The sequence below is a fragment of the Felis catus genome, unplaced genomic scaffold (genome assembly GCF_018350175.1).
Source record: "Felis catus isolate Fca126 unplaced genomic scaffold, F.catus_Fca126_mat1.0 Un_scaffold_39, whole genome shotgun sequence".
NCBI lineage: Eukaryota > Metazoa > Chordata > Mammalia > Carnivora > Felidae > Felis > Felis catus.
In genome coordinates, this window is record NW_025408536.1 from 150,588 (window position 1) to 175,001 (window position 24,414).

The following is a 24,414-nucleotide window of genomic DNA, read 5'->3' on the forward strand; positions in this document are numbered from 1 at the left end:
GATAACAAATACGTGGAGACTAAATAACATACCACTAAAGAATGAATGCTGGAATGCAAGCTGGTGCAGCCACTCTGTAAACAGTATGGAGTTTCCTCAAAAAAACTAAAAACAGACTACCGTACGACCCAACAATTACACTGCTAGGCATTTATCCAAAGGATAAATCCAAAGGATGCTGTTTTGAAGGGACACATGCACCACCCCCATGATTATAGGAGGACTATCAACAATAGCCAAAGTATGGAAAGAGCCCAAATGTCCATCAAAGGATGAGTGGATAAAGAAGAAGTGGTATAGATACAGATATAGATATAGAGATAGAGATATAGAGATATAGAGATACACACACACACACACACACACACACACACACACACACACACTGGTGTATTACTTGTCATTCCAAAAGACTGAAATCTTGCCATTTGCAACTACGTGGATAGAACTGTAGTGTATTATGTTAAGTGAAATTGGTCAGTCAGAGAAAGACAAAAATCATATGACTTCACTCACATGAGGACTTTAGAGACAAAACATATGAACATAAGGGAAGGGAAACAAAAAGAAAATAAAAACAGTAAGAGGTCAAAACAGAATGGACTCATAACATTGTAGAATAGACAGAGGGTTACTGGACGGGATGTGGGAGGGAGTTGGGCTACATGGGTAAGGGGCATTAAGGAATCTACTCATGAAATCATTGTTGCACTATATGCTAACTAATTTGGATGTAAATTTTAAAACATAAAAAATAAAATAAAAAAAAAGGAATGAATGGGTGAACCAAGAAGTTAAAGAGAAAATTAAAAAGTACATGGAAGCCAATGAAACGGATAACACCACACCCCAAAACCTCTGTGATTCAGCAAAGGTAGTCATAAGAGGAAATTTATAGCAATCCAGGCCTTCCAAAAGCGGTACGAAGGTCTCAGATACACAGCCCAACTTTATACCTTAAAGAGCTGGAAAAAGAACAACAAATAAAACCAAAACCAGCAGATGACAAGAAATGACAAAGATTACAGCAAAAATCAATGCCATCGAAACTGAAAACGACAACAAAAACACACACAGAAAAAAAAAAAAAAACAAATAACCCCCCCCCACACACACACACAAAACAGTAGAAAAGATCAATGAAACCAGAAGATGGTTCTTTGAAATAATTAATAACATTGATAAACCACTAGCCAGTTGGATCAAAAAGAAAAAGGAAAGGACCCAAATAAATAAAATCACGAATGAAAGAGGAGAGGTCACAACCAACACAGCAGAAATACAAATAATAAGAGAATATTATCAGCAAATATATGCCAATAAAATGGGCAATCTGGAAGAAACAAATTCCTAAAAATATATAAACTAACAAAACTGAAACAGGAAGAAATAGAAAATTTGAACAGACCCATAACCAGTAAAGACATTGAATCAGTAATCAAAAATTTCCCAAGAAAAAGAGCCCAGGGCCAGATGGCTTTCCAGGGGAATTCTACCAAACATTTAAGGAAGAGTTAACACCTATGCTCTTGAAGCTGTCCCAAAAAAAGAAATGGAAGGAAAACTGCCAAACATTTTCTCTGAACCCAGCATTACCTTGATTCCAAAACCAGAAAAAGACCCACTAAAAAGGAGAGGTATACACAAATTTTCATGATGAACATGGATACAAAAATCCCCCACAAGATATGAACCAACCAGGTCCAACAAAACATTTAAACGTTACTCACCACGAGCAAGTGGGATTTATACCTGGAATGCAAATCTGGTTCAATATCCACAAAACAATCAATGTGACTTATTACATCGATAAAAGAAAGGACAAGAACCACATGATCCTCTCAACAGATGCAGAGAAAGCATTTGAGAAAATACAGCATCCTTTCTTGATAAAAACCCTCAAGAACGTAGGGATAGAAGGATCATACCTCGAGATCATAAAAGGCATATATGAAAGACCCGACGCTAATATCCTCAAAGGGGCAAAACTGAGAGCTTTCCTCCTAAGGTCAGGAACAAGACAAGGATGTCCACTCTCACCACTGGTATTCAACATAATATTGGAAGTCTTAGCCTCAGCAATCATACAACACAAAGACATAAAAGGCATCCAAATCGTCCAGGAGGAGCTCAACCTTTCACTCTTCATACATGGCATGAAACTCTATGTGGAAAACCCACCATAGTCCAACAAAAAACTGCTAGAAATAATACATGAATTCAGCCAAAAGGGCAGGATATAAAATCAATGCACAGAAATCAGTTGCATTCCTATGAACCAAGAATGAAGCAACAGAAAGAGAAATCAGGGAATCGATCCCGTTTACAATTGCACCAAAACCCATAAAATACCTAGGAATAAATCTAACCAAATAGGTGAAAAATCTATACACTGAAAACTATAGAAATCCTATGAAAGGAATTGCAGGTGGCAAACACACAGAAAAGACAAATATTGCATGCTCCTGGATAGGAAGAACAAATATTGTTAAAATGTCCATAGTACCCAGAACAATCTACATAGTCAAACCAATACCTATCAAAATAACACCAGCATTCTTCACTGAGCTACAATAAAGAATCCTACAATTTGTATGGAACCAGAAAAGACCCCAAATAGCCAAAGCTATCTTGAAAAGGAAAACCAAAGTAGGAGGCATCACAATCCTGGACTTCAAGCTGTATTACAAAGCAGTAATCACCAAGACAGTATGGTCCTGGCACAAGAACAGACACTCAGATCAATGGAAGAGAATACGAACACAGAAATGGACCCAGAAACGTTTGGCCAACTAATCTTTGACAAAAAGGATAGAATGTCCAATGGAATAAATACAGTCTCCTCAGCAAGAGTGCTGGGAAAACTGGACAGCGACATACAGAAGAATGAGTCAGGACCACCTTCTCACACTCAAAATGGATGAAAGACACTCAAAATGGATGAAAGACCTAAATTGAACATAGGAAGCCATCAAAACCCTCGAGGAGAAAGCTGGCAGAAACCTCTTTGATGTTTGCTTCCACAACTTCCTAGTCAACAAGTCTCCAGAGGCAAGGGAAACAAAAGCACAAATGAACAATTAGGACCTCATCAAAATAAAAAGCTTCTGCACAGTGAAGGAAACAATCAGCAAAACTAAAAGGCAACCAACAGAATGGGAGAAGATATTTGCAAACGACATATGAGATAAAGGATTACTATGCAAAATCTATAAAGAACATATCGAACTCAAAACCCCCCAAAAACAAGTAATCCAGTGAAGAAATGAGCAGACTTGAGCAAACAGTTTCCAAGGATGACATCCAGATGGCCATTTGAAACATGAAAAAATGCTCAACATCACTCATCATCATGGAAATACAAATCAAAACCACAATGAGATAAAACCTCACCCCTGTGACAATGGCTAACATTAACAACTCAGGCTACAGATGTTGACAAGGAAGTGGAGAAAGAGGAACTCTTGCACTGCTGGCGGGAATGCAGACTGGTACAGTCACTCTGGAAACCAGTAGGTAGGTTCCTCACAAAATGAAAAAGAGGACTACCCTACAACCCAGCAGTTTCACTACTAGGTATTTATCCAAATGAGACAGATATGCTATTTTAAAGGGAAAAGTGAACCCCAAAGTTATAGCAGCACTATCAACAACAGCTAAAGTATGGAAAAAGCCCAAATTCACATCGATGGATGAATGGATAAAGAAGATGGTATGTGTGTATGTGTGTGTGTGTGTGTGTGTGTGTGTGTGTGTGTGTGTGTGTATGCATATATACACACACATATACATACACAATAGAGTATTACATAGCAATCCAAAAGAATAAAATGTTGCCATTTAAACTGCATGGATGGAACTAGAGGGTATTATGCTAAGATAATTCAGTCAGAGAAAGACAAATATTATAGGACCTCACTCACATGAGGACTTTAGATACAAAACAGATGAATATAAGGAATGGGAAGCAAAATAATATAAAATCATGGAGGGGGACAAAAACATAAAAAAAACTCTTAAATGTGGAAAACAAAAAAATAAATTAACTAAAAATTAAAAAAAAAACTAACCCAGTAAATAAAAGATATCCCAACAGAATATTGTTGAAAATCTGAGCCAGTCATGAGTCTCCACTAAGGTTTGTACCTAAGTGGCTTTCTTAATCTCCCTAGTTTCTCATAAATACAGGCAATGTGCTCTGACACAAATCTGCTCTTGCCCTGCCTCAAGGTGAGCAGAAAGAACATATTCACCTTTGACTTGGCTTGTTAAAAAGAAAAGAGAAGGGGCGCCTGGGTGGCAGAGTCGGTTAAGCGTCCGACTTCAGCCAGGTCACGATCTCGCGGTCCGGGAGTTCGAGCCCCGTGTCAGGCTTTGGGCTGATGGCTCGGAGCCTGGAGCCTGTTTCCGATTCTGTGTCTCCCTCTCTCTCTGCCCCTCCCCCGTTCATGCTCTGTCTCTCTCTGCCCAAAAATAAATAAAAACGTTGAAAAAAATTAAAAAAAAAAAGAAAAGAGAAAAGCAAATTCATTTGAGATAAAGCAACTTTTACTCATGATGCAAAATCTGCTTGACTACTTTGGACATAATGTATTGCATTTGTTTATGGCAGACTTTGCCTAAACTAGTGAATCTTTTTAAATGACCAAATATTCCACATTTCTCTTAGTTGCAAACACACAGACACACACACACAGACACACACACACACACACACACACACACACACACACACTCACACACATACAAATAGCACGAAACCAAAGTGAATAGGATATAACAAAAATGCAGTAAGGGTATAAAAGATTAGTTTTCCTATAAAACGTAAAATAACTGCTTTGGCAAAAATTTTCCATTTGATAACTTCACAAGCAAATTTATATTGACTTCCAATTTATTAACCATTTTTAGAAATACTATGTTTAATGATAACTCTAAATACAAATGGGATTATTTTTCAGAAAGAGGGAAACATTTTTTTCTCCTTAGTATATTAATTAAGCTGAAAACTGAAAGGATATCAGTTTTATAAAAGACAATCCCAACAGACAACACTGTTGGTATCTGAACCATCATGTCAGTAAAAGTACAGTCAGTGAGGCTGTATCCTTGACTGAAGATCATGCACCATTTGTGGAGAGAACACCAGAAACTCTCCTCCAACATGATGATTGTCATTCAGGAGCTGTATTTTTTTTATTTGATGAAATGGCATGTTCAAACTATCTTTATCATGACTCCAGTCTCTGGCTGTTTAAGTCCAGGTCAGTTCTAAAATGGTCTTAATTCATTTGCCTCGGGTAACTTCTCTTAATCCTGAATACCCAAATAAAAGAGACCTCAAATTAATTTTTTGATCATTAAAGAAAATAGGTCTACCAAAACGACATATACCAAACCTTACTAGCTATGATAGTATGCTTATCTCTTCCAGGTTACTAAAAGATTACTGCTTGTATTCAGCTTAATGGTCAACCTGGCATTTCATGGGAGCCTAGGGACACAACAGTAATGTATGCTTGGAGTTTCAGGCTATTTCTTTGTTTCAATCAGCAGTCACTATAAATATGTTATGGTCTACAGATTCATTCTAGACCTATTTTCTATGTTTAAGTTTATATTTGAGAGAGAGAGAAAGAGCATGAGCCAGGGAGGGGCAGAGAGAGGGAGACACAGAATCTCAATCAGGCTCCAGGCTCCCAGCTGCCAGCACAGAGCCCAACATGGATCTCAAATTCATGAGCAGTGAGATCACGACCTGTGCCAAAGTCAGATGCTTAACCAACTGAGCCACACATGCCCGTAGACGTATTTTAAAATTGCAAATTAATATCAGACTCCAAAAGTATTGACTATTATCTAAGCCTTTAGCTCATTCACAAGGTGCATTGACTTTGAACAGAATTAATTTTGATAAGATGCGCTAGTCTTCTATTTTTAGGAGGTACACAGACATAGAAGCAGAAAACCAACAGCTTCCTCATACACAACTTAAGAATCATCTCTACACCACTGATACCAATCTAAAACAACCATTATATGGCCACTTGATCCACATTCATAAGGTCATGGCAACGGTTTGGAAATGCCAAATGAAACCAGAGCTCAACACATGTAAGGAGTCACACCATGACCCTTAGGATTTCCATCTACATGCCCAAATGACAACTATTAACAGCTGCTTTCCTGTCAATTTAATGATGGTACAACTTGCATGAATGCAAATATAACATACTTTTTAAAACAAAGCTCATTCTGAAATAGACAATCTATGCAGACAAATCCCAGGTTCTATTTCAAACAATCAGCTGCACCCAAAGAAAGAACAATACTCTCTTAACTATAAATAACTGACTTTCAAAATCTACGACGGGTTTTCACCAATACAGCTCAGTCATGTTACCAAGAACACATGGTAAACTCTTACAACAAAAGCAATGACCTTTTACTCTATGTTGTAGGAAAAATAACAGCTATTATCTTGACACGAATTCATTGTATAATTCAGACCTGTTACAAAGGAAACAAACTCTCTCAGTATTCTTACTGGCTAAATTTTGCAAAGGGAAGAATACGTTTATGTAATCATTAAGGATAACAGAAATTGCAGCAGTAAAAAATAAAAGGATGTGAGATTGAAATTCAACCTGTGGGTATAATTACTCAGATACTAAACTTAATCCCATTTCCTGAATTCTTACGCCAGCATTACACATACCATTGCTTATATTATACCAGGCTGAAGTATGACTTTTCCGCATTCAACTTGGAGACATGTGGTAGATGAAAGAAAGTGGGCTTTGGAGCCCATGAGAACAAAGTTATCCAAAGGACAGCACTTACTAGTACTGTGATCTCAGAAACATGACTTACTCTCTTTTAAGCTTCAGATTGTTGATTTTCAAAATGAAAATAATCATACTTACCTCACGTGGAGGTTATGATGTCCGTGCTAAGGATGTAACTCCAGTGCCAGCCAGGAACTTGGAGTATAGAGGTAGAGGGAAGATGCAAGCCTATGCAAATAAATAAACGGAGTTATAACTTGGGCTAAGGGCAAACTGGGATTAGCACTGTGTGAGCAAATAATGGGCACAAGGGCATAGAGGAAAAAAAAAACCATGTAGGTACTGACTAGGTACAACAGACAGAAACCTGTTATGGAATGGATTTGCCCCCAAAGTCCATACATTGAAGTCCTAACTACCCATCAGACTGTACTTGGATACCAGATCTTGAAAGGTAAAGTGGAGGTCGAATGAGCTCATTTGTGGGGAGGGACTCTAATCTGATAACTGGTGTCCTATAGGAAGAGAGTGGGCAACTACACACACAGAAGGAAGACCACGTGAAGACAATGGGAACGAGATCATCCACCAGTCATGGAGAGAGGACACTCACCCTGGCCACACCTTGATCTAAAGTGTGAGAAAATAAATAAATAAATTTCTGTTGCTTAAGCCACCCAGTCTGTGGTACATTGTGATGGCGGACACAGCAAAATAATATGAAATCCCAATATTTACTTGCTCAGTAAAAGGTGTGTGAGCCTTTGAAGGAGTTAGGCACTGTTCGAGGGCCCTAAGGAACCAGGCTTAAACAAAGCTAGTTTGGTCTTTGGACTCCATGGAGCCGACAAACTGGCAGGGACTGCAGTAGGCGACATCCAGCAAGCAAGAAAGAAAAACAGATGGTGCCAAGGGCCAGGAAGAAAAAGAATGCAGGGAAGGGATATCGTGTGTTCAGGTCGGAGAAGGAGCAGTTTTCAGTTTTACATAGAGAGCTAGCAGAGACACCACTGAGCAGGTCATGTCAGAGCAAGGTGATGATGGAAATGAGGGAGTTTGTCATGTTGGCACATGGAAGTATGTCCCCGACAGAGAGAGGCAAAGTGTGTGCAAAGACCTGAAGCAGGAGTATGTGCTTGACAAGCTCAGGGAGCAGGGAGGAGCCAGTGTGGCATCAGCCCAGTAAAAAAGGGGAGGGGAACAGGAGACGCCTACAGGGAGGTAGCAGAGTCTGGGGAGGGTAGTACCTGTGTGGTGCACAGCTGGAGTCAGGCGTCTGGAGACATGAACAGCTGTGGGCAGCGTGCAAAGACTTAGAGGCCCCAGCTGCTGGCATATAGAAGCCTGAGGCTGGCTGAGATCACCCCAGAGTAAGGGCGGATGGAAAGCAGATGGGGGGCAGGAAGATGAGGACCAACCAACACAGACAAAGGTGAGCAGCGGCCCAGATGGTGGGAGGAGGAAGGAAGTAATCCTTAAAGAAAGGGAGTAATCAAGTGAGACTGTAAAATGGTGCCACGTAATCCACATACTGGAGTTTGAGACTTCACTGTGACCTTCAGCGATGTGTGTCATCCATTAAAGAGATGAGAACTAGGGATGAGTGGGAGAAGAAACCCATTCAGACTCGGCTGACAGAGAAACAAGGGAAGTTCTGCAGACACTGGCACATGTGCTGCTGGGCATAGGAGGACAAAGCAGGTGGTGCTGGATGTGAAGTGATTGCTCCCCATGGACTGGGAGAAACAGCTGCAGGTGCACAGAAAACAATAATGCTAGTATGTGCAACAAGAAATATTTGTACTTGCTTAAGCTCTATCAGAGCAGATAACCATGGATAGTTAACCATGAGATAAAAATAACCTAACTATAAAGTCAATATCCAACCAATTGTTGACCCAACACAGATAGGCAATCAAGGAAGATGAAAAGAAGTAAAAGGAACTCAGTGAACACAAACCCCACCTGTTTACCAGTAAAATCACCTCTAGCATTTCTAGTTTTAGAGGCCTTGCCTGCCTAGGGACATTCATGAAACGGCCATGGTATCCTGACCGTGAAAGAGTAGCATAATCACTTGTTTCCTAAATAGTGACTCATATGAATGGCCACACGAGGGTTTTAATATCTCTTCCAATCAGTGAAATGGACCTTCCCGTGAAGAGGCGGGGATAGGGCAAGAGACAAGTAGACCGATGGAGCTGCTTTAAAATGTTTTTAGCTTCACGGTTTTTTGAGAGAGAGAGAGACAGACAGAACACACATGGGGAAGGGGCAGACAGAGAGTGAGACACAGTATTTGAAGCAGGCTCCATGTTCAGAGTCATCAGCACAGAGGTGAAGCGAGGGTTCGAACCCACAAACCGTGAGACCATGACCTGAACCGAAGTGGGACACTTAATCCAATGAGCGGCCAAGGCAGTGCAAAATACGTCTGACCTAAAAGGAACATCAAGGCTACATCGCCGATGAAGGGGTGCAGAAGGGGCACATGCATCATCCCCTCCCATGCAGAGGTGTGGGGGAGAACATGAGTGACACCCCTCCATCACAGAGACAGTGGCGCAATGGTGACCCCCTCCCTTGATGTGGGAGGGTGCATGTGTTAACCCCCTCCTGTCCAAAGGGGGGTACGCTAATGCTTGAAAACCTTTCATAACCAGGGTGGAGGAAGTACTACCTAAGCCTTACTCTACCCCTTATGTCAGTCCCAACCTTAACATTTTCCTTAAGAGATGTGTGTTTCTTCAGCTGTGAAAGTGAAAGAACCATTCGTGAAATATCACATTTAATAGTGACATCACTACTCTCTCCCTAAAAGGTGGCACTGTGCATGGGTGACCATCTCACACACCAACCAGGGGCAAGGCAGAATCCTGAACCACCTCTGGTGTCAAGTGGGGTGGGACACATGTTTCAACGCCCTCCAACGCTGAGGGGGGTTCTGTGCATGTGTGAACACCCTTCACACTGAGGTGAGTGGGGACAAGCATGAATGCTCTCCCTTGCTGAGGGAGGGTTGTGTGCCTGTACAAATGGTCTACCTCACAGAGCGGGGGTTGTGGGCATGCCTGAACCCACTTCGGCAAGGAGGGGGTGCTTTGTACATGCGTGAACGCCATCCTGGCGAGGGGGGCGGGGGGCATACATCAACGGCCTCCCTGGCTGCAGAGTTGCAGGGCACATACATGAAAGCACCCCCCCCTCATAGAGAGGGGCTTGTTCCTATGCATGAACACCCTTCCATGACAAGGGGGCGTGGTGCATATGAGAACCTTCTCCCAGTGGAGAGGGCTGGGTGCATGCGTGAACACCATCCCACATTGAGAGGGTTCGTGCACATGTGTGAACACCCTTCTGTCCCTAGGGGTAGCAGTGCGTGTGTGTGAATAGCCTCCCGCAATATGGGGGTGGGAAGCCTAGGTCAACACCCTGCTGTGCCAAAGTGGTGTCGGGCACATGGTTGAACACGCTCCCGTGCCAAAAGTGGACATGCTAATGTTGGGAAATCCATGCCCAGGGGGAGGAAGCTTGACCAAACCCTTACCCTGCCACTGATGGTAATGTTAACCCTAAACATAACCTTAAGAGATACGTGTTTCTTCAGCTGTGAAAGTGAAAAGAACCATTCATGAAACGTCACATTCAATAGTGACATCAGTACTTTCTCCCTGAGGGGTGGCGCTGTGCATGGGTGACTGACTCACATGCTGACAGGGGGCCAGGAGGAAGCCTGAAGCACCTCCTGTGCTAAGTGGGGCAGGGCGCATGCGCCAACGACCTCCTTGCCTGAGGTGGTAGTTCTGCTCATGCCTGAACACCCTTCCTTGCCGAGGCGAGGGGGGCACATGTGCAAATGCCTTCCCTCATTGAGGGGAGCTGTGTGCATGTGTGAACATACACCAGTGGGGGGGGGGCAGTGCACATGCCTGTACAGCCTCCTGCGGTAGTGGGTAAGGAGCATGCATGAATGCCCTCCCTCGCTGATGGGGATTGTGCTCATGTGGAAACGCCCTACCTCTTGGAGCAGGAGTTTTGTGCATGTGTGAACACTCTTCCGCCAGTAGGGAGAGGCATGCACATGTGTGAACAGCACCCAGTGATATGCGGTGGGGCCCATGTGCGAATGGCAACCCTCCCCTAGCCGGGGTTGTTCAGAAGTGTGAACACACTTCTCCACAAAGGGGGCTGTGCACATCTATGAACACCCTCCAGGGAGATCACTGCACTGCTTGGGTTTCAGCACCTAGGGCCTCCTGGACCCTAACACTAACCGTGACCCTTGCAGTACTCCTCAACCTAAACCTCACTCCAAATCTAATGCTAATCCTACACCAGACCCTCACGTGTGCATGGTCCCTCATCCAACACCCCATGTAGATAACATGAGTAGTGTTGCTTCATCGCTGCTAATGGCCCTGAAGCAAACCCTAACGGAAACTAAGGCTCTCTCTGATGGTGACCCAATTCTTTAGTCTGAAGATCCCACACGCATGGAGTCCAGAGGAGGAAGAGTATTACTTGGCGTGGAATGTGGAATATCACCATGTAAATCCAAAGTCCAGATGTTGCTGCAGAAGTGGTTGCTAAGTCCCAATCAAAGAATGGCCCACGATGGAGGCTTGCCCTGGCAAACAAAGACTAAATGCGTCTCCTGTCCATTCAGCCCTATCTAAGTCCCTGGCACAAACCCGAACACCAGCTAAGACTCTCTCTCTCGATGAGGACAAAATTCCTAAATCTGATATGACCACACACATGTGGGGCCAGAAGTGGTGCAGCGCTACATTCCATGGAAAGTGTCCTAAAGGACACAGATGCTCCCAGTACCTGAAGGCGCGCCTGTGCCTGAAGCTGCTCCCCAAATCTGAAGGCCCTCCCTTGCCTGAAGACAAGCCCCTTGCCTGAAGCCACTCCCTGTGCCTGAAGGCATGCCCCGTACCTAAAGACAAGCCCCTTACCTGAAGCCACACCCCGAGCATGAAGACATGCCCCATGCCTGAAGTCAGGTCCCATGCCTGCAGGCTGGCCCCTTGACTGAAGGCTTCCCCTGCCTGAAGGCTGGCCCCATGCCTGAAGGCTGGCCCCATGCCTGAAGGGCTAGGCACGCCCAGTGCCTGAGGGCATGCCCAGTAACTGAAGTCAGTCACTCCCATGTCTGAAGTCATGCCCAGTCACTCCCAAAGTCACTCCCAGTGACTGAAGACAAAGTCACTCCCAGGGAAGGAAGTCTTTCCCTAAGTCACTCCCAGTGATGAAAGTCACTCCCTAAGTCACTGCCAGTGAAGGAAGTCACTCCAGATGTCTCTCCCAGTGACTCAAGTCACTCCTGAAGTCACTCCCAGAGACTGAAGTCAAAGTCATTCCCAGTGACTGATATCATAGTCACTCCCAGAGACTGATGTCAAAGTCACTCTCAGTATCTGCAGTGACTCCCGGTGGCTGCAGTCTTCACTCACAGGGACTGCAGTCCAGTCGTCACTCCCAGTGCCTGAAATTGGTACTCGCAGTGCCTAAAGGCACTCCAGGGGAAGGACAGAGTGAGAGGGAGACACAGCCTCCCAAGCAGGCTCCGGGCTCTGTGCTCTCACCACAGAGCCTCCTGGGGAAGGACAGAGAGGGAGACATAGAATCCCAAGAAGCCCCTCCAGGCTCTGTACTCCCAGCACAGAGCCCCAGGCTCCGTGCTCACAGGACAGAGCCTCCAATGCCTCAAGGCACTCCCCTTGTCTGAAGGCACTCCCCTTGCCTGAAAGGCACCAGCACTCTCTAAAGGCACAACCCATGCCTGAAGGCATGCACTGAGTCTGACTGAGCTCCCTGTGCAGGATGGGGCATTCCGTGCCTGAGTGTCACAGGCGCTCCCCTTGCCTGAATGGCACAGGACCTCCTCTTGCCTGAAGCCTCGCCCCATGCCTGAAGCCCTGCACCATGACTGAAGCCACTCCCTATGCCTGATGGTTCGCCCCATGCCTGACTGCGTGCCCCATACCTGAAGAGCACAGATGCTCCCCATGCCTGAAGGAGCGCCCCGTGCATGAAGCTGCTCCCTGTACCTGAAGGCACTCCCAGTGCCTGAAGACAAGCCCCACGGCTGAAGGAGCACCCCTTCTCTGAAGATGCTCACTGTGCCTGAAGCCACTCCCTGTTCCTGAAGGCACGCCCTGTGCGCGAGCCACTCCCTGTTCCTGAAGGCACGCCCTGTGCGTGAAAAAGCTCCACCTGCCTGTAGGTCAAACCACTGCCTGAAAGCAAGCCCCTTGACTGAAGCAGCGCCCTATGCATAAAGCCGCGCCCAGTGCCTGAAGGCACACCCTGTGACTGAAGGCATGTTCCGTGTCTGAAGGCGCTCCCCTTGAATGAAGGGCACAAGCACTCCCTGAAGGCACACACCATGCCTGACTGAGCACCCCTTGCCTGAGGGAGCCCCGTGCCTGATGGCGCGCCCAGTGCCTGATGGTGCGCCCGCTCCTTGACTGAAGAGCACAGAGGCTCCCCGTGCCTGAAGTCGCGCCCTGTGCATGAAGCCGCTCACTGTACCTGAAGGTGCTCCCAGTGCCTGAAGACAAACCCCATGGTTGAAGGTGCGCCCCGTGCCTGAAGACGTTCCCTGTGCCTGAAGCCGCTCCCTGTTACTGAAGCCTTGCCTCTTGCCTGAAACAGTTCCACGTGCCTGTACTCAAGCCCCTTGCCTGAAGGCAAAACCCACACCTGAAGGTAAGTCCCCTGCATGAAGCCTTGCCCCATGCAAGAAGCCCCGCCCAGTGCCTGAAGGCATGCCCCTTGCCTGAAGGTACGCCCCATGCCTGAATTCTCACCCTGTGCCTGAAAGCTAGCCCCGTGCCTGAAGGGCCCAGGCATGCCCCTTGCCTGAAGGCATGCCCAGTGACTGAAGTCAGTCACCCCCAATGACTGAAGTCATGCCCAGTGAATGAAATCACTCCCAAAGTCACTCCCAGTGAAGGAAGTTACTCCCAAAGTCACTCCCAGTGACAGAAGTCACTCCCTATGTCACTCTCAGTGAGGAAATTCTCTCTCAGGAAGTCACTCCCCTTGAGGGAAGTCAGTCCCAAAGTCACTCCCAGTGACTGAAGTCACTGGCAAAATCACTCCCAGTGCTGGAAGTCACTCCCTAAGTCACACCCAGTGACAGAAGTCCCTCTTGACGTCACTCCCAGTGACTGAAGTCACTCCTGACGTCACTCACAGTGACTGTAGTGACAGTAATGCCAGTGACTGATGTCATAGTCACTCCCAGTGACTGAAGTCAAAGTCACACTCAGTGTCTGCAGTTACTCCTAGTGACTGCAGTCGTACTCCCAGTGAATGATCTTCACTCCCAGTGCCTGAAGTCTTCACTGCCAGTGCCTGAAGTTGGCACTCCCAGTGCCTGAAGGAACTGCAGGGGAAGGACAGAGAGAGAGGGAGTTACAGAATCCCAAGCAGCCTCTTCAGACTCTGTGCTGCGAGCACAGAGCCTCCAGTTCCTGAAGCCACTTACCATGCCTGTGCCTGAATGCACTCCCAGTGCCTAAAGGCACTTCCTGTGCCTGCAATGCACAGGCATCTCTGAGGGTGCACCCCATGCATGAGGGCATCTCTGTGTCTCCTAGAGTTCACTGTGCATGATGGGGAGCCTCTTGTTGAAAGGCACATGTGCTCCCCTTGCCTGAATGGCACAGGAGATCCAGGTGCCTGAAGTCGCGCCGCATGCCTTAAGAAGCTCCCCGTGCCTGAAGACAAGGCCCATGCCAGAAGGCGCTCCCCTGACTCAAGGTCACAGGTACTCCCTGAAGTCTTGCCAATGCCTGACTGAGCGCCCCTTACCTGAGTGTGCCCTATGTCTGATGGTGAGCCCAGTGCCTGATGGCCCTCCCAGTGCCTGAAGAACACAGAGGCTCCCCTTGCCTGAAGTCGTGCCCTGTGCATGTAGCCTCTCACTGTAACTGAAGGTGCTCCCAGTGCCTGAAGACAAGCTCCATGGTTGAAGGTGCGCCCTGTGCCTGGAAAGTTTCCCTGTGCCTGAAGCAGCTCCCTGTTCCCGAAGGCATGCCTCTTGCCTGAAACAGCTCCATGTGCAATTACTCAAGCCCCTTGCCTGAAGGCAACCCTCCTACCTGAAGCCTTGCCCCTTACATGAAGCCCCGCCCAGTTTCTGCAGGCAAGCCCCTTGCCTGAAGGCACGCCCAATGTCTGAAGTCTTGCCCCACGCCTGAATTCTCACCCTGTGCCTGTTGGTTAGCCCACTGCCTGAAGGGCACAGGCATGCCCAGTGCCTGAGGGCAAGCCCAGTGACTGAAGTCAGTCGCCCCCAATGGCTGAAGTCATGCCCAGTGAATGAAGTCATTCCCAAAGCCACTCCCAGGGACTGAAGTCAAAGTCACTCCCAGTGAAGGAAGTTACTCCCAAAGTCACTCCCAATGAGGGAAGCCCCTCCTGTGGTCACTCCCCATGATGGAAGTCACTCCAGATATCACTCCCAGTGACTGAAGTCACTGGCGAAGTCACTCCCAGTGAAGGAATTCCCTCTGGAAGTCACTCCAGGTGAGGAAAGTCACTCCAGAAGCCACTCCCAGTGACTGAAGTCAAAGTCACACTCAGTGTCTGCAGTTACTCCTAGTGACTGCAGTCCTCACTCCCAGTGACTGAAGTCTTCACTGCCAGTGCCTGAAGTAGGCACTCCCAGTGCCTGAAGGAATTGCAGGGGAAGGACAGAGAGAGAGGGAGACACAGAATTCCAAGCAGCGTCCAGGCTCTGTGGTCTCAGCACAGAAACTCCCGGGGAAGGTCAGAGAGAGAGAGAGGGAGATACAGAATCGCAAGCAGCCTCTCCTAGCTCTGTCGTGGGATCACAGAACCTCCAGTGCTCTGCCCCTGGCTTAATCTTGTCCTCAGCACAGTTCTGGACACAGACATGGACACTCCCATTTTACTGAAGGAAACCAGCCCAGGCTCACACAGCTGGTAAGCAGCACACTGGGTCTCAAACTCTAGGCTCCTGGCTCTGCTGTCAGGGGCAATGAGAGGCTCCCCAGATGGGAGGCTGATATTGGCTTTGGGGACACTTAAATGAATGATCTCACTTGTTCAAGGCTGCCAAAACTCTGTTCACTGCGTCTACTTTCCCTGGTCTCTGCTCCAGTTATAATCAGGGTGACCCCGGCCACCCTTCTTGGAATTCCCTGGGGCCCCTTATAATCAGGGCCTCTCTCCCATTCACTTTTGGGCCAGTCAGTCTCCACCCCCTCTGGAGCTGACCTCTCCATTATAACCAGGAAAGCCCAACACTGGGGTTCTTTAGGCAGGCAGCAGGATCTTAAGGGAATGTAACTATTAGTTTTTCATTCTTGTTTGTTTTGGGTTTGGTTTTCGTTGTTTTGTATGGTTTCTTTATACTTAGGTTGGAGACCTTGCTTTGCTCCTTTAGCAGTGCCCAAGTGGTTCATGTTACAACTAATTTGCCAAAAAAATAAAAGTGAAGGGATTTAGAACAATGATTTTCAGATGGGTAATCATTGAGTCGATCATGTAGAGAAACTAGGAAGCTCAGCTCAGGACAGAGCCCAGGAGAGATGAATACAGTAGGTTTGTCTAGTCCCCTGGGTCCCTGGACCCTGCCCACCTGCTTGGCCCTCCCCACCCAGCACACCTGGAGCTGCCAACAATCGGTGTTGTTGTGGGTCCCCCAGGAGAGATGCGGATGAACTATTTCTCTTAAAATCCTGTCATTCCAGGAGTCCTCAGGAGATCCCTATTGAGTCAGCTGGATTTCTTCTCTGACGACCACCCTCTCCCCCCGTAAGTTCATAATGTACAGCCCATGCCAATAGCTAGGACGGTCCCACAGATAAATAACAGATCTACCACTGTTTGTGGTGTTAAAATGTCTAGGTCAGTTAGAGATGATTTGGGGATCAGACAATATTCTCCCACCAATATTCCAGGATATTGCAGGCCAGGAGACATTTTGGATTACACTTTTATCAGGCTTCTATCATTCAGGTCAAATGTAGGTCTGTTTCTTTGGGATTTCTCGACTCATATTCTACTTCTAGAGGAATTTCTCAATGTCTAAACATATGGGAATTTCTAGTTACCTCTTTATTAGCGATTTCTAGCACATTCTAATACCAAACCATGCCTTGTGTGATTTTATTCCTCTCAAAGAATTTCATTCCTTTGAAATTTCCCTTATGGCTGTAGCAAGTAGGGTGAATATTTGTAACTGTATCCTCTGTGCCTAAAGTGAATGTGTCCTCTGCAGTGTTATGTCCGTGTGGACACATATATGGATATAGCTGTGGGATTCCGATGGTTTGCTTTCAAGATCTCTGTCTTATGGATGTTCTATCTTCTTTGACTTACTGAGAGAGGGTTAAACCTTCCTGTCTGTTTGTGTATTTGATTGTTCTTGCAGTTCTGTCCTCCTTTGCTTCTTCGGTTGTTCAGCTATTGCCCGTGGGAGATGGGAGTTCAGATAGGAAGGAGAGAGCACTCAGAAGAGGTGACAGGGAGCTGGGTTAGGAGGGCCCAGAAACCAGAAGGTCAGCCAAGTTTCCAGAGAGAAACGGTCGTTGGGATGGCACGTGGTGGTGAACCAGCTGGGAAGCGGCTTTTTAAAAATGAGGTCACATGGGGTGTCTATGTTGCTCTACCAGGTTGGTCCAGAGAGAGTATAAATGTTCCGGGTTGTTATGGAAACACCCAGACAGGCGAGGGCTTGGAAGAACAAGGACCTTCCTCTGCTCTACCTGCTTTTGAGAGTCCACTTAACCTGCTGTTTGTGTCCTGCTCACCTAGTGATTTACTGACCTGCTAACCTACTAACCTGTCTGAACCCTCCTCCCTCCCCTCTTGTACTTGATCTGATCCTGGTACTGTCTCTGACCCCCTTCTTCTCCTGACACTCCCCTTCCCTAACCCCACCCTGTTTTTATACTCCTCCCACATCCTCAATTACCACCCTCCCCTGTGTCCCACCCCTCCCCACTCCTCCCTTTCCCACCTACACCCCATCCCCCATGTCCACCTCCTGCCTGGAACCCTAGAGTCCCCTTAAAGGACAGGGACAGGAAGGGACAGAGGCTGTGTTTCTAGCTCCTTGTGCTTGGGTGTCCCCGTTCCCCAAACACAAATGTGAGTAAACATGGGACATCGGTGGATTCTTCCTTCCAATTGGGTTCTTTCACACTGGTTAAACAACAGCTTTTCTATGGGGCTTTTGATGGGAACTTCAGAGGAACTTCATTTCTTCCTGAAGACTGAGGACCACAGGGAAGGTTTCTCCACAAGCCTGAAGTCATTGTGGCCACAGCTGTCCACATCAAATTCTGGGTCCTGTCTGTGCTGCTTGGTTCAAAAAGAGCGGTGCGGACAGGATGTAAACCCGAATATAGTAGGTCTATAGTGTCAAGAAGGAAGGATTTGTGAGGATACTAAAAGCTATTGAGCTAATTGACTGGAATAGGTATTTCTATGATGTGTGAATTATTTCACTAAAGTTGTTTTTAAAAATGTCACACGCTCTTATTTAGTTCATTTTCCTATCAGCACATTGTTCATATTTGTGATATTTGGTAGGCCTGGGAACAGTGATAACTGGATTGGTGTTAGTACTAGAGTGTTAAAAAGTGTAATGACTTTGGACTCTGTACGTCCTGGTTTGATGACTTTTAACAACTTCTGAGGCATCCCTTTGCCACTGGTCTTGGAAGCTTCCTCCAGGGACTCTGTGTCCAACTGTGTCGTTGGGAGCCTCATAAGCCCAGCAGACACTAAGTGACTGCATCTTGCTTGCACATTTACGATAGGAAAATCACTAGGAGCAACATGATCAGGAAGTGAATAAATTGTTGTCCTTTCTTTTCTTTTTAAATTTTTTAACTTTTTTTAAATTATTTTTGAGACAGAGTGAGACAGAGCATGAACGTGGGAGGGTCAGAGAGAGAGGGAGACACATAATTTGAAATAGGCTCCAGGCTCTGAGCTGTCAGCACAGAGCCTGACACGGGGCTTGAACTCACGGACTGCAAGATCATGACGTGAGCCGAAGTCGGACGCTTAACCAACTGAGCCACCCAGGCAGCCCTGTTGTCCTTTCTTTAGCTACGTATGTGCAGAGTGTTGATTTATTCAAAACAAGAAGGGTTTTGAATGTCCTTGGGATTGTCCAAATACAACGAAATACCAGGTACCCAGTGTGACTAATCAAAACTCATACCCCTAGGAGAGTGAGAGTGGCAGACAGACAGGGAACACCACAGAGATAAGTAGATTTCTTTAGATTGGAATGTACCGGATCCTTAGAGAGGGACCTGAAAAGTCCCAGTAGTCAGGAATAACCCTAGCACTGAGGCAGAATCATTCCACATGAATGCCTCCAATCTAAATAGAATCAATTCTCTTTCTTTTGAGACTGCGAAGGAGGAAAATTCTTGATCGTCTTTACAGAATTTCCCCCCTTTACCTGCCTCTCACGGACAGGTTCAACTCTCTCTCCTTGCCTCATCTCTGCATTCTTCCACCAACTAACTTGTCTTGCATTTCCCACCTCCACCTACTCATGGCCACTGACTGTGAGAACCTAGTGTTATTGGCCCCAATGGATCTAATCTAGTTCAGCGTCAACTCCTGATATCTGTAGGCAGACAGCTGCCAGATGCACCAAGAGTGCCCACAGCTGAAGATGTTTTACCGTCGTGACAAGATGGCCTGTGTCTTTGGTGCATTTGCGCCCCATGACCAATCATTGTGCTGACAGCTACTGCTTTCTTTCAGACAGTGGTTAGACAAAGACAGTGTATATGTCCCACCATTACACATTTTTGTGACCTCATCTCTGAGAGCTGAAGATTAAAATGTTACAGATTTCAGAGGCTACTTTCTAGACATGTTCATTTGCACAAAATTAAGCTTGCTATGTGAATTAGTGTGAATTGCATTGTGAGTGTTTTGTTCCTAAAGTGCTTCTAAGTCCAATTTTTGTAGAATGATATGTGTTCTGTTGTTTTGGTGACCATATCCCAGAATTTTGTATTCTTTCTTTATTTTTCATTTTAAATTGTTTAATGTTTATTTTTGAGAGAAAGAGACAGAGTGTGAGCAGGGGAGGGACAGAGAGAGAAGGAGACACAGAATGTGAAGCAGGCTCCAGGCTGTGAGCTGTCAACACAATGCCCGATGTGGGGCTCGAAATCACGGACTGCGAGATCATGACCTGAGCCAAAGTCAGTTGCTGAACCAACTGAGACACCCAGGCACCCCTGTGTTCTTTTAGAGATCAATTTTCAGAGTTGCTATTGATTGATTTTGGCACAATACCATGAAATAGAAACATGAATTCCTTTCACTGGCTATTTGGAGATGTGTGTTCAGGAAACTTAAAATCCCACAGATATTATCAAACTATACAACCTGATTATGCAAATCTTTTTGTACCTCAGAAATCTGACATTTTGAGCTGTGATTCAGAATCAAAGTGAACATTGAAAGAAAACATCAAAAAGTGAATGCTAATGTGTAATTCCTCTTTTTGGAAAATAATCGCATATTAGTATAATAGCAGTTGCCCATCTCTCTCAGATATATCCGTATCTGTAAACATCTTTCTGTAGAAGAATCTCATTTGTATCTCTAGTACATTTTGTGTTTTTACGTTCTTCCATTCTTCCATGAATTTGGGGCATAGTTTGGAGATATTCCAAAGGATTGTATCCAGGTTCTTCATGAATCTACAATAGAAGTCATTGACTTCTTATCTACTCTAAATTTGCATTTTCTTAATTATTCTGTTTTACATTGCCTTACAAATTCTTACTATTAAAACACAGTTGCAATATGTTTGTCAGCAAAATAAAACTTCTCAGAGTTGCCTATTATGTTTTTCCTACAGCTTCAGTGTCGTATACTTTGTATAGAATAGCAATACCTTTTTAAAGAATACAATTCATTGATATCTGACAAATGGTAAGCAGCAATGAAACCGTGACCACAGTAAGAGAACAAACACAGTCGTCGCCCCCATAAGTTTGCTCCTGCTCCTTTGTAAGCCATCTGTCCTCTCGCTCTTCCATGAGGAGACATTTGAGAGGAGTGCTTACTAACCTCCTGGAGGCTGGTAGAGGGTTTATAAGGATGATTATTTATGACAGATATAGTGTAAACGTCTTTAAGATTCCTCATCATCTCCAATATTATTTCAGCCTGTCCATATTTTGCCTGACCATTTCCCTCTTGGCTGTGATGTGTTTGAAATTCACTGGAAACATAGCATCATTCCTGCCTCCATGGGAACTAATGCTTGTCTAATTTACCTCTGGTGAACTGGTTTTGCTGTGTGTATACCAAAGTACCTTATAGATAGACTTGTAATCATAAGTAAGCAGAGAATTTTATAATAGCTGGACCTTTTATATGCACTCAATATTATAAATTTCCCTCTAATACATTTAATTTTCGTTATCATTTAGATTAAATATGCTAAAATTTCTGCAGAAATGTCTTCTTTGACCTCTATGGATTTTTTAAAATTCAACTATAATTAACATACAGTGCAATATCAGTTTCAGGTGTTCCATATGATTCAGTGATTTTATGCATTTCTCATGCTCATCACAAGTGTACTCTTGATCTACTTCACCTATTTCTGCCATTACCAACCCCCCCCCCCAACTCCCATCGAGTCCATGTCTTTTTGAGAAGGTTATTGTTTAATTTCATTTTTTGGGGTCATTTTCCAACAAAGACATTTTTGTTCTTGATGTCTAGTTTGAGTGATTTGTGGTCTGAGAACATACTTCCTATGATTTGATTTACTTTGTTCAGATCTCTCTATAACGTCTCAAGTACCTGGTCTAATTTTATAATGTCTTCAGGGAATGACTCTCGTCAAGGAAGCACTTTTTGCACTTTCTGGAAACGTTTGTTTTCATTTCTGTTGTTGCTCGTGTGTTTTCTCTAGCCATCTCCCCCTTCCTCTCTGATTTGAAAACCTTTATGGTTGGTGATGGGGGAAAAATCATAGGACCCGATTTGACAGAATTGTTTGTCAGTTCAGAAAATAGCCAACTGCAGCAGACATTTCTCCAGTGTTTCTGGTGAGTCAGAGGCATCTTTTAGTCCAAAGATTTTACCTTTACTTTTGTTTTGTCTGAATCTCTGAGATATTTGTGGTTCTGAAGTTTATTATGGTTATTGGACTTGACAAAAAAGAATTGGAAGTAAATGGTGCATTGGTTATTACACTAAAATAACTCTGCCATTTCCATTATTGAAAATTAGTAGTTTGGTGTCTGTTTCATAGAATGTAAACAGAGCTTTTGGTCAAAAATAAGATTTCTACCTTAATTTTCTTCCATAGAAATGGTTGTTGAAATATCAGCAAGTAGAAAGGAAATTATTTCTATAGGTTATTCTACTTCTAAAGTTTTAGTATGGTAGGCCACAGGTACACTATTCTAGAGTGTTTCCTGAGGCAGAGGAAATAAAAACAAAATTAAACTATTGGGGCTACATCAAAATAAATCGCTCCTGCTCAGAGACAGAAACAATCAACAAAACTGAAAGGCAACCCACTAAATGCGAGATGATATTTGCAAATGAAATAGGTGATAAAGGGTTAGTACTCAAAATATACGAATAAATTATACAACTCGACATCCAGAAAGCAAATAATACAATTTACAAATGGACCAAAGTCACAAACAGATATTTCCACGAAGAAGACATTCAGAAGGTCAACAAACACATGAAAACATGCTCAACATCATTCATGGTCAGGGAAATGCAGTCAAAACCACCACGTGATATCACCTTACACCTGTCAGAACGGCTAAAATCAATAAGACAAGAAAAAAACTAGTGTTGGCGAGGATGTGGAGAAAAAGGAACACTCATGCACTCCTGCTGGGAATGCAAATTGCTGTTGCCATTTTGGAAAACAGTATGGACTTTCCTCAGATAACTGACAATAGAAATGATTTGTGAGGCAATAACTGCACTACTGGGTATTTACCCAAAGAATACAAAAAAAAAAAAAAAAAAAAAAAAAAAAAACTACTTCTAAAGGAGGTAAGTACCTCTGTGTGGGATAACCTTAGGAATCCCCTGGGCTTACACCAATGGGTTCACAAGGCACAAAGAAATAACATAGTCAAGATAATACTCACAACCGAGTTTGGCTAAACCAGATTGGCATCCCAAGAATCGGGGGGGGGGGGGTGCAAAGACACTCTGAGAATAGGGAGGAAAAAGGTACTGGGAATATGGAGGTACAAAAGTCCCCAAAATAGGGAGGGGGTGCTGAGCCCCCAAAATATATACAGAGGCAAAGGACTGAAATAGAAATGACAGAAAGATGGTCAATACACAGAAATAACAAGTTAGATATTCAGGGTGAAAGACCCCAAATTTAGTACCATAGCAGAAAGGTGCTTTCATAGGAGAATAGGGCCAGGATGGGTACAGTGGTGAATTGGACTTTGGACTACTGCCATGCAGGAAAAGCAGCCTGGAGTGGATATGGTTAACAAAAGAAAAGGTGGCTTATTAACCCTGAGGTTATTCTCACTATCTGTCTCATCCCCTAGGCTGGCAAAGATAAATAGGCACAGCACCTCCTGTCTGCTGTTAACAGCCATCTACCCATCTGTTCGAAGCCTGGATTTTGTTTTATGTTGACCCAAACCCAAAACAGTGTATATCTTCAAATTCCCCCTTTTCCCCTCACATCCACAAGTTAATGGTCCTTGTTTCTTTGTCTCTTTGTACACACCCATCACGTTTGCAAGCCTTCTGATCTGAATAAATATGGGGCAAGGACCCTTATTCGGGGTTCTTGTCCTTTTCCTGGACATTAGCCATCTCTAGTTTCAATCCTGGATCTGCTCTTTTGCTGGCCAAAAGAGAACTTTAGACTTAGAGTCTACGACACACCCCTATGTTTACTGCAGCGTTATTTACAATAGCCAAATTGTGGAAGCAGCCCAAGTGTCCATCCATAGATAAGTGGACGAAGAAGAGGTGATATATACATTAACACACACACACACACACACACGAACATTACTCAGCAAAAAAAGGAATGAAATCTTGCCATGTGCAACAACACAGATTGATAGAGAGGATATAATGCTAAGGAAAGACAAATACCATCTGATTTCACTCATATGGGGAATCTAAGAAACAGAACAAATGAGCAAAGGGGGGGAAAAGAGAGAGACGAACCAAGAAACAGATTCCTAACTTTAGAGAACAAAGTGATGGTTACCAAAGCGGAGGATGGTGGAGGGATGGGAGAAATGGGTGATGGGGATTAAAGAGTGCCCTTACCAGGATGAGCCCTGAGTAATGTACAGCATTGTTGAATCCCAATATGTGCATCCAAATCAAATATAACATTGTATGTTAACTATACCAGAATTGCAACAGTTATAAACATAATTTATTTTGCTGAACCACCCTTTATTATAATACCACATTGGATTATGATTTTGACATTGTTGTCATGAGGTATACTTTTATAAAAAATATTGTTTCTACATCAAATTTAATTTTCTTTATCCCTCTTCTAGGGAGAATCAAGTATATGAAGGTAAGATTTCAGGCTTCTATTTTCCTTGTAATCTAT

General features: G+C 44.6%; 2 long non-coding RNA genes across 12 annotated transcripts in view; one reads left to right on the forward strand and one right to left on the reverse strand.

Moving 5' to 3' along the window:
• The window catches only part of LOC123383707, a 61,673-nt gene extending 48,209 nt beyond the window's left edge, over positions 1 to 13,464 (reverse strand). For all 7 annotated transcript variants that reach the window (XR_006593651.1, XR_006593645.1, XR_006593646.1 and 4 more), the window contains exons 1-2: positions 13,329 to 13,464; positions 6,927 to 7,016 (exon numbers count right to left, since the gene is read on the reverse strand). This is a non-coding gene — a long non-coding RNA (uncharacterized LOC123383707). The remainder of the gene's footprint in view (positions 1 to 6,926; positions 7,017 to 13,328) is intronic.
• The window catches only part of LOC123383706, a 55,942-nt gene continuing 44,893 nt past the window's right edge, over positions 13,366 to 24,414 (forward strand). For all 5 annotated transcript variants that reach the window (XR_006593630.1, XR_006593631.1, XR_006593632.1 and 2 more), the window contains exons 1-4: positions 13,366 to 13,505; positions 14,402 to 15,752; positions 16,523 to 16,586; positions 24,359 to 24,378. This is a non-coding gene — a long non-coding RNA (uncharacterized LOC123383706). The remainder of the gene's footprint in view (positions 13,506 to 14,401; positions 15,753 to 16,522; positions 16,587 to 24,358; positions 24,379 to 24,414) is intronic.